The following is a 9,635-nucleotide window of genomic DNA, read 5'->3' as shown; positions in this document are numbered from 1 at the left end:
AGAAACTAGTTGAATGCTTTGTAATGCTAATACCATTTATGTTAGAAGTATGATGTAGGATAAAATAAAAATAGAGATTCACCAAAACATAGAATATGTTTCCAATTCTGACGAAAATCTTTGAGTTTTATTGATGCTAGGATTTACCAAAGTTGGGCAAATAGAATCTGACAATGTTCAAAACATGCACTGGCTCACACTGGACTGGAGTAAATCACCCATAGGTGATTTTGTTTTGTTGATGGGATTACGAACCTGTGTTTATGTCCTCAACGGACTTGAACCCAGGCCTCGGAATCATAAAGCCAGCATCAATTGACTACAGCCACTCCATAAATCATGTTTAAAGTTCAAGTTTCTGTGCAACTGTGCATATGTGTTATTTAATCAGGAACATAGGTGTAGTTTGTACTGTAATCTTGGCTTAACTTACTTTGAAATAATCGAACACGTTTTGATTCTGCATGGTACAGAATACATTCAAAACGTCTTAATATAGAATAAAAAATACCACAATTATTACAGATTCACAATGGAAAATATTTGGCTACTATGAATTGATCCATTGAAGATGTCATTCCCAACAGAAGTTGTCAAATTTGATTTAAAGACTTTACTAATAGTCTAGGCAATGAATGCTCAAAAAAGGGTATAGAGGGAAAAGTTGGGAAGACAATTTTTGACCCCACAGTTCTGTTTAGGGTAGTGAACATATCAAAAGTCCCCACCCCTACCCCCTGTGCTAAGGGGGTGGGGTTTGTTCAAAGGTACCATTTTTTGGTTTCTCACATAAAACTCAAAAACTATGTATCCTAAAGACTTGACTGTCATATAACAAATTAAAGCTATCATAATTTCCTACAATATTAATTTCACAACTTTCTTCATATCTCCTCTGGTTTTCGAGATATTGGCTCTTGAAAGTGTGACATTTTTGAAAAAGACATGTTTGTCACCAATTTTTACTATTTTTGCTCTTATAACTTATGGAAAATTGTTGAGAAAAATCTATGTTGATTATGAGCTCATAGAGCATTAAATTCTTTTCAATTTGATATATAATTTCACACTTTTATGATTTTCCCAACACCTTTTGAAGCAGCTTTAGTGTTGAGTGTGAAATCTCCATTTTTACAACAATAGACCCATTGACAAAGGAATTTGGAGGGAATGTTTTAAACAAAATTTGTTAATTACCTTTAAAGAGGAAAAATGTAGAAATTAGGTTACTTGCAAGACTCGACAACCAGTTATGACGTAAGCAGTATGAAGATAGAGACAGCGACCAGCTGAGCAAAGCCACCTAAATCAAATATGTAACGTCTGTTAAACATATGATTATAAAAAAGTATTGTAACCCAAAAATGTTATTTATTACTGTTATTTATTATATTTATTAATGTTAGTATATTTATTTATATGTTTTATATTTATTACCTTAGTTATGCCATGTTTGTACCCTGAAAAAAACCTAAAGTGAATGCTAGCTACCCAAAACCAAAGAGCCATTAGCAAAAGAAAAGTATTGTACCTGATGTATAGAAAATTATTTATATTAAGACCTAAGAAGAACTATAAAATATAAGCCCAGAAGTTTTGTACATCAAAATTATTGTCTGAAAAGAATCAATTGTGAGAATCAAGAAATGTGTAGTTAGGTTGGCGGCCCTGCGAGCGGCGAATTTAAAAATACTATGTTTAAGTGTTGTAAGGAGGAATGCATCTAGAAGATTATATTTATGATATTTTATGTGTGTTGAGGAGGAGAATTTGTTATTGTATTTGATAGAGGTCTAAAGGAGGTGCAGCAGATAGGTCTGCGAACTGTGATAAAAGTCTGAGAGTATAATTTATAAATAAAGTATGGTATATATCGATGTATTGAAGGGTGTATTTTCATTAAAAACATTGTGATTCTCAAATATTTTGAATTCAAATCCAGGGGCGCGTGTAAAATATCGGAATTTGGGTAGATAAAAATCCCTAACCGAAATATTAATAGGTCTGAAATAAAGTAACTGGCTAATATCGCCAAATAGATAACAATTAAGATTAGATAGCATCAGCTTGTTCTGGCTAAACGGTACAAAAACCTAAAAAGGATTTGAAAGAATTTGTTGCTAATAATATATTATTATATAAAATATTTTGAAGATTGAGGTTAGGTATATGCATTCAGTGATCGGCGACCTAACGATCGACCGAATCGAGCAATGTAGAATCTGACCAAACCCCTTGGCAGAGCTCTATTGCAACAAAACAGTATGCAATTTGAAAGAACACATGGTCACGTGGCTAACTATTAGGAAGCATGAAATAAATATTAGTATATAGAATATTAGCTAGCATGTAGAGAGCATAAGTAAAAAACCTAATAAAAATAATTAAGTGTATTCAGGAAATAGGAGGTACCAGGCGCATGAATACTGAATCAAATTTGCATGCACCAATAGCACAATGGCAGTTAATAGGCGGCAATAGTATGCCAATTCAAAAATATTTATATATATTTCTATAAATGTTTGGGATTTATGTTAAATTATTGTATAGTCTATGTTATAGATATGGCCCGAAGGCAAAGAAATTATTAAACACACAACCTAAGTAATAATTTGATATTTTTTGTACGATCTATTTGAACCTTAAATGGCGGAGGACTAAGATATTCAAATTTTATGTTAATTTGAAAGTCGGAAATAAGATTTGTAAAATTGAGAAAGGAGAACCATCACTCGCCAGCCAAATGCCACCATAAGAGGACCCTAAATATTTTAGAGCGTAATACCTTACTATAAATTGTAAAAGTTAAAGTTAGATCAAATTATTAAATTTCTTAAAGGACTTTGTGATGCTCTTGTAAAGCAGAAGTCATTTTTAATTTCAAATAATTTATAACCCCTTGGAAGAGACGATTCCGGCTACCATATTCCAGGACCACCAGGAGTTGGATCGACATCGGCGGCTTATAAGAAGATTTTCAACACGTGAGTGATAAATATTGAATTAGTGATGGGCGCCCTAGTGCTTCGAATCTATCTAATGATCAAAGCTAGCTCGTTGAAAGGGTTTTTATTATAAATTAAGAATTTAATAAGAAAAATACTTGCGCAAGTAAAATTAGTATTAAAGGTATTTTATTGAAGGAAAACATAGATCAATACATTTCAGAAAATTTTCATTGGATCAAAGAAGTATAAAATCTAGGCTATCAAAACACATTCATATGATCTTTAATTTTTGCAATATAATTTGCGATAGTTTGTTATAGCTCTAATCCACTAGATGAATTGCTCTACCTATTCCATCAGGTGCCGAATCTTGCACCCTGAGATAAAATATATATTCAATACAAAGAAATCTACTAAGTGCTAGAGAATTTAATATATATATTTGGATTATTAGTTGCCAATTTATCAAGTTGATCTCAAAGAACCTATTTTTAATTGAATTGTCCAAGTCGACAAGTATTAGCAAGCTCATATCGCAGCTACATGCAAAAGGATGCATATGATTTTAAGATAAAGGCACATGGTAATGATTCGTGCCATAAATCTAGAGTATAAAGTTTAGCCTGTGATATTTTTACTGATTTCAATTATTGTTCTATTTTATTTATATTTTTATCGCTCTTTATATATTTTTTGCCTCGATCTATTTTTTGCATTATTGTTTAATATATGTATCAAAATGTTTTCCACATCTTATCAAAAGGATCAGGATTGTTGTTATCAGAGCAATGTAAAAATTGCATAATGGTTTCAAACTTATTTCTTCTCATGGCATTTACTAAGAAATCTTGGTGCATATCTGGTTGGGAGTCCCAGTAGTATCTCTTTCCAGGCAATACATTATAGCCACTGAATATGAGGATTGCTAAAAAACACCTGATATTATTTTTTGTAATATTGGGATTTGGGTAATTTTTGAAGAGAGCATAATTTAGCGTCTCTTGCTCAATCATATCTATAAGATCTTCATCCAGAAACAGCTCAAAAAGCTCTGAAGCCAAAAAATCCCTATACATTGAAAAATCTGAATTGGGGAATTTAGAACTTGTATCTTCAAGGTCACCTTTGACCCAAGTCTTCTTCTTCTTCTTTAGTTTCAATTCATCCATGTATTCTTCCTTCAATTCCTTCAATGCATTTGCCTTTCTTATACTAAAATCTCCAGCAATGTCTGATGAACTTTGATCATTATCTTCTGGAATCTCAACCTGTTCTTCTTCTTCATTATAATTATAAGCTCTTATCTCAGCATGAGCAGAAAGTTGTCTTCCCGAGAGATTGTCTATGTGCCCACCCATATCTTCTTCCGCAGAATCTTCATCAGTTAGTAACCCACTTTCAGGTGGAGTAATATATAAAGTCACTGCCCTATCATCTTCCTCATCATCTGCCTCAAGGATGTCGAGGGCCTCCTAAAGTGTAAATCCAGGCCTGAAATAGAGATAAAGTTCTTAACATTCCATTCTGGCAATAAGCATATTAGCTACTGCCAGTGGTAGTGGAATGTCCTAGCGTTACCATATAGTCACAGTGAAATGTAAGATTGATTTGTGAGGGCCAAATGTGATAAAACGTATAAATAACAATGAATACATCTTATTACACTATTTTTCAATAAATATAACCCAACATAATAATCATTTAACGGAAATAACCTCAAAATACTACTTACTCAAAGCGTAGAGACATGTTGTTCATCAAAACAAAAATCCAGTGGTCGATCAACACATGTTTATCAAACTCACAGAGGTTTTCAACCTCAACCAACTAGTATCTATGCTTCAACAGTTTGTCTAGCAGGGATTCGCCAGGTTGGCCAACATAATGCAATAATATTCCCTCATTGCCCACTCATTTTCCCTCGGCGTGTTTAGTGTGACCAAATGGTAACACTAGGATAAAACGGGATAAACTACCGCCTAATGAATTAACTAACAAACTTTATAACTAAATCGAAACAATATCAAAATAACTGACTATTGAACAACAATTGAAATGTCAATACATGAGTGTGTGACCTAACATTCAGCTCTTTACGATTGCAGTAGGCTACACGAAAACGCGAAAGTAGTGCAATATAAAACAGTTTATAGGTTATAATCGCCCATTTTCGAAGGCTGACCGACCAAACTTGGCCGGTAAGTTTGAACTGGAGTTTTCGGAGTCACGTGACCCTAAACGAGTGTGCTGAAATTCGATTCTGTCGTTTACGGCCAAACAGCAGATTTCATTTCGTTAAACTGTTGGTTTGGTGAAATCGGGCCTGATTGTAATATAGTGAGGTCCACGTTATAATGGCAGTAGATAAAGATAGAAGAATAGCGATGCCGATTCTCTTCATTTGTAAAATCTGACAAAGCATTTATTTATTCTTCATTTGTTTTTGTATGTGACCATCTGCCTATTATTTCATTGATATTAAATCTCAACTTGTTTACTCAATTTGTCTTTTATTGGCATACTCCCAGCACTTCATGCTATCAGTTTTTTATGCACAGAATCCAGAGATTTATTTTGTAGGTATTAATATCAATTATCATTTACAGTCCACTGCCCTGACTTTGGATTCTGTCACATTAATTAATTATATTTCTACACCATCAAAAACATAATTGGCATCATTGTGGACCTAGAAAAGGACAACCACCGGCTTTGTCGAATGATAGACAAGAATAGCAAAACCAAAGTTGATCAAATTCTGTCATTATAACGTGGACCTTACCATAGTATTGATGGTAGGTTCGGATCACTTTAATGATCCGGATCAATTGATCTCGTTCACTGCCACGAGCCAATCAGAAGACCAGGATTGGAACTTCCCAAGGTCACATGACGTGTCTAGTATTTGCGTCATGTAAAAAGCATTGGTTAGATAGGCGTTTGACTACAAGTTTCCATTCTGTACCTATTCTGTGATAGTGTGGTCCACGTTATAATGGCAGTGGATAAAGATAGAAGAATAGCGATGTCCCGATGTCAATTCTCTACATTAATTAATTATATTACTACACCGTCAAAAACATAATTGTCATCGTTGTGGACCTAGAAAAGGATAGTACCACCGACTTTGTCGAATGATAGACAAGGATAGCAAAACCGAAGTTGATCAATTACTGTCATTATAACGTGGACCTCACTATACGAAGTTCTAGCCCGGCGATCGGGTGAACTGTCAAAAGCCACAGAGAAGATGTTCTCCTACTTTGTGCAAAAGCTCCTATGGAACGCGGGCTCAGACCAGATAGAATAGACACGCTGGAAAGTCAAACCTCTGAAGCCAGCATGTATGAGGTCATACTGGGGCATTCCACGTTATAATGACAGTAAAGAAAGAAAGAAAAACGTAGCAGTCTCTCTTAAATTTACCTCATTCTGACACGAGTGTACACAGCTGTTACTCAATTCATCCCATTAAATTTGATCTTATATTAGTCTCCCTTTCCTTGATAAGATACCGTAATCAATTTCATGTAATATTCACTAAATTCATCAATGAAATATCTTTTTTCGTAATTTGATTCAAAACTTTGCTTTGGGTGCCGAAGTGGCATAAACAGAAATGGAGGCTATTTTGAATTCCTGTAAGCAGTGAGCATGATAATATGTAACTTGATTACCATCTGAATGATTGCCATCAGTTTTTTTAATTCTGTCATTCATTTACTTTGAATTATTATTCTATGAATAAATTTTATTGGATCTTGTGAAAGAGTATGATTAATATTTTATATAAGATTTAGGCTATATGCTACAGAGAATAATGCAATAATCAGGTGATTTCACCCTTAGGATCATCACTTGATGCATGCTGTTTGTGAATTTCCTCATTTTGAAGGTGTTCATTCCAGATATTAGCAGTTTTTAACACTTTATCATGGAACTTACCTTTCCGAGTTTACACTCATTCGGAAGCTTATGAAACGGAGAGCTTTTTGGAATATTGAAATCATTATAATTACCCGGAGATAAATCGAGAAAAAACTTTTTGAAATTTGACTTTAAAGAATAGCATTTTTTCAAGTTTAAGACCTAATAAAAAACTACAAAATATTTAACAACAAATAAAATTACATTAATCTTGTTAAAAATGTTTTTCTCTTTCCAACAATACCCTTGAAATTAAAATTCGACCAGTAGTTTTCGAGTTATTGAGTATTTAATGACCGAAAGTGGGCATATTCTGAAAATATCGAAAAATCGATACGGTATATCTCGAAAACTAAGGTCGACAGGGAAAAAGTTTACTGTTCATTTTTTGTCAGAAATGTCGAGTAGAATCTATGGTCAACGGCTGTTACAACCTTGGTGGGACACTCCGTATACTGTCTTCCTCAAGATTTTAAGGTTTGATAGTTGCAGCATTTTGCTTCCACGCTCACATCTTGAAAACAATACGTTCAACCGACATAACTAACTATTCAAAAATGAAGCTTGATAAATTCTCTACACTTTTTGTTTGGTGTAATTTTGTGAAATTCCCAACAGTTCACGAGATATTCGCTTTTGAAAGTATGCAATTTTTAGAATAACAGGATTTTATACAAAGTTTTGCTTTTTCAGGGTTTATAACTCTTCAACAATGCATCGTATAAATTAATGCTTATCGTAGGTTTCCAGAGCATTAAATTATCTTTGAAATTATGTAATACTTCACTATTCCAAGTTTTCGTTTCATTGTTATAGCAACTTTAATGTTGTGAGTGAAATTTTCAATATTGCAACAAGTGTCAACTCAGCGGTTCTACACCTTCAACAGAGGGGATTAAAGATATGCACTTTTGCTATATCTACCTACTAACTAGTCTAAATAAAGCTGCAAAGTCAAAAATTGTGTCACAGACACCCCCTTCAAATTTCATTGTCAAATGATCAATTGTATCAGCATTGAAAATTTCAACCACTACATTAAAGATTCTATAACAATGAAACGAAAACTTGGAATAGTAAAATAATACATAATTTCAAAGAGAATTTAATGCTCTACAAACCTACGATAAGCATTAATTTATACGATCCATTTTTGGAAACAACGTGCCACTGTGTGAAATTGAGACTTTTTCATGCCATCCCTTGTGACTGAATATAATCAATAAGACAGCACTGGTAGTTAACACCAGCTCAACTAAATATACTGTCTATATATTTAATTGTTTTGTATTTATAAATGTTCCAATTGGATATTATAGAATTATTGGATACGGTATTTCAGGTTCTGTAAAAAAAACTCCACCTTATGATATGAGCACACAGAGAGCGGTCAGGCGTTCCGAGTTCTTTAGTCCAAGTTATTTCTATTGATAAAATGTCCAAATTATTTCTATTGATAAAATGAGGTCATATACAAGCGTTCTAGTTGCATTTGTCAATATTGTAGATAAACAAGATACTTACTTGTCAGAGAGCTAGAGTAAACCGCACAAAAATAATCCAATGAGAGATCATGCAACGTTGCCAAATAAGAGTTGATCTAGGTTGTCCACAGCTAATTATGAATGAATATTTTTATAATACAAATAAGAGTTGATCGAGGTTGTCCACAGCTGATTATGAATGAATATTCAATGATATTTTTATAATACACCCTGCCGAATTGGCAACGTCTATGGGTGCGGGGAGGGACTCAGCTCTATCAATTGCCATCGGAATATTTTCTTACGGTTGACTATAGTATCTGTAGCTTTAGTATCAGTATAATTGACCGAGCGAAGTGAGGTCTAAGATTCAAGTCGACGGTTTGGCATTTCTCTTAATGTTTAAATGTTTTTATGTTGCGCATTTACGGCGAAACGCGGTTATAGATTTTCATGAAATTTGACAGATATGATCCTTTTTAAATTGCGCGTCGACGTATATACAATGTTTTTGGAAATTTTGCATTCCAAGGATAATATAAAAGGAAAAACGAGCCTCCTTCATACGCCAATATTAGAGTAAAAATCAGACTATAGAATTATTCATCATAAATCAGCTGTCTAGTGGACTATAATACTACCCGTTCAAAAAAAATCTAACATCTTGAAAATGTATCTTTCCATCAACGATGTAGACAGTTGCAGGCAGACCTGATAACAGCGCTCACACTCACATTCCGGGACGACACGTCACAGTACGATAGAACAAAAAGCTCCATGTTTATTTAGGATTTTTTCTAGACATTTTAAATTGATAAATTATTTACAAATGTTTGAGAAAACATAACAACAGGTCAATGTAACTTACTGAGAGCGAGGTCTACTGTTCACAGAACTACTAGTAATATGATAAGCGTCTCTCTCTTGTACGAATTCAATAACTGAATTCACTGACGGTACCAATAACATGGAACTCGGAACGCGAGGCCATTCTCTGTGTGATCACACCTTAAATATGCAAGTCCCAGGTGGGATTCTAAAATCGAGAATAACTTCCATTCATAATATTTTCATCTGGTTCAGGTAAATTTGAAGATTTTCCTTCCATTGCTTGGAGCCTGATAGGCTGGATCAAGTTTGGCCAAGTAGTAACAGCATCACAGAAGTTAGGGTCAAAGCGGCAAAGATGAAGGGTAGCGGAGATGGTAGCTGAGTGTTGAAAAGTAGTAGTAGCATGTATCTAAATGTTTCCGCTTCCTTCTATTTTCTACCCTAC

The sequence above is a fragment of the Nilaparvata lugens genome, chromosome 2 (genome assembly GCF_014356525.2).
Source record: "Nilaparvata lugens isolate BPH chromosome 2, ASM1435652v1, whole genome shotgun sequence".
Lineage (NCBI taxonomy): Eukaryota > Metazoa > Arthropoda > Insecta > Hemiptera > Delphacidae > Nilaparvata > Nilaparvata lugens.
This window is presented reverse-complemented; position numbering follows the sequence as displayed.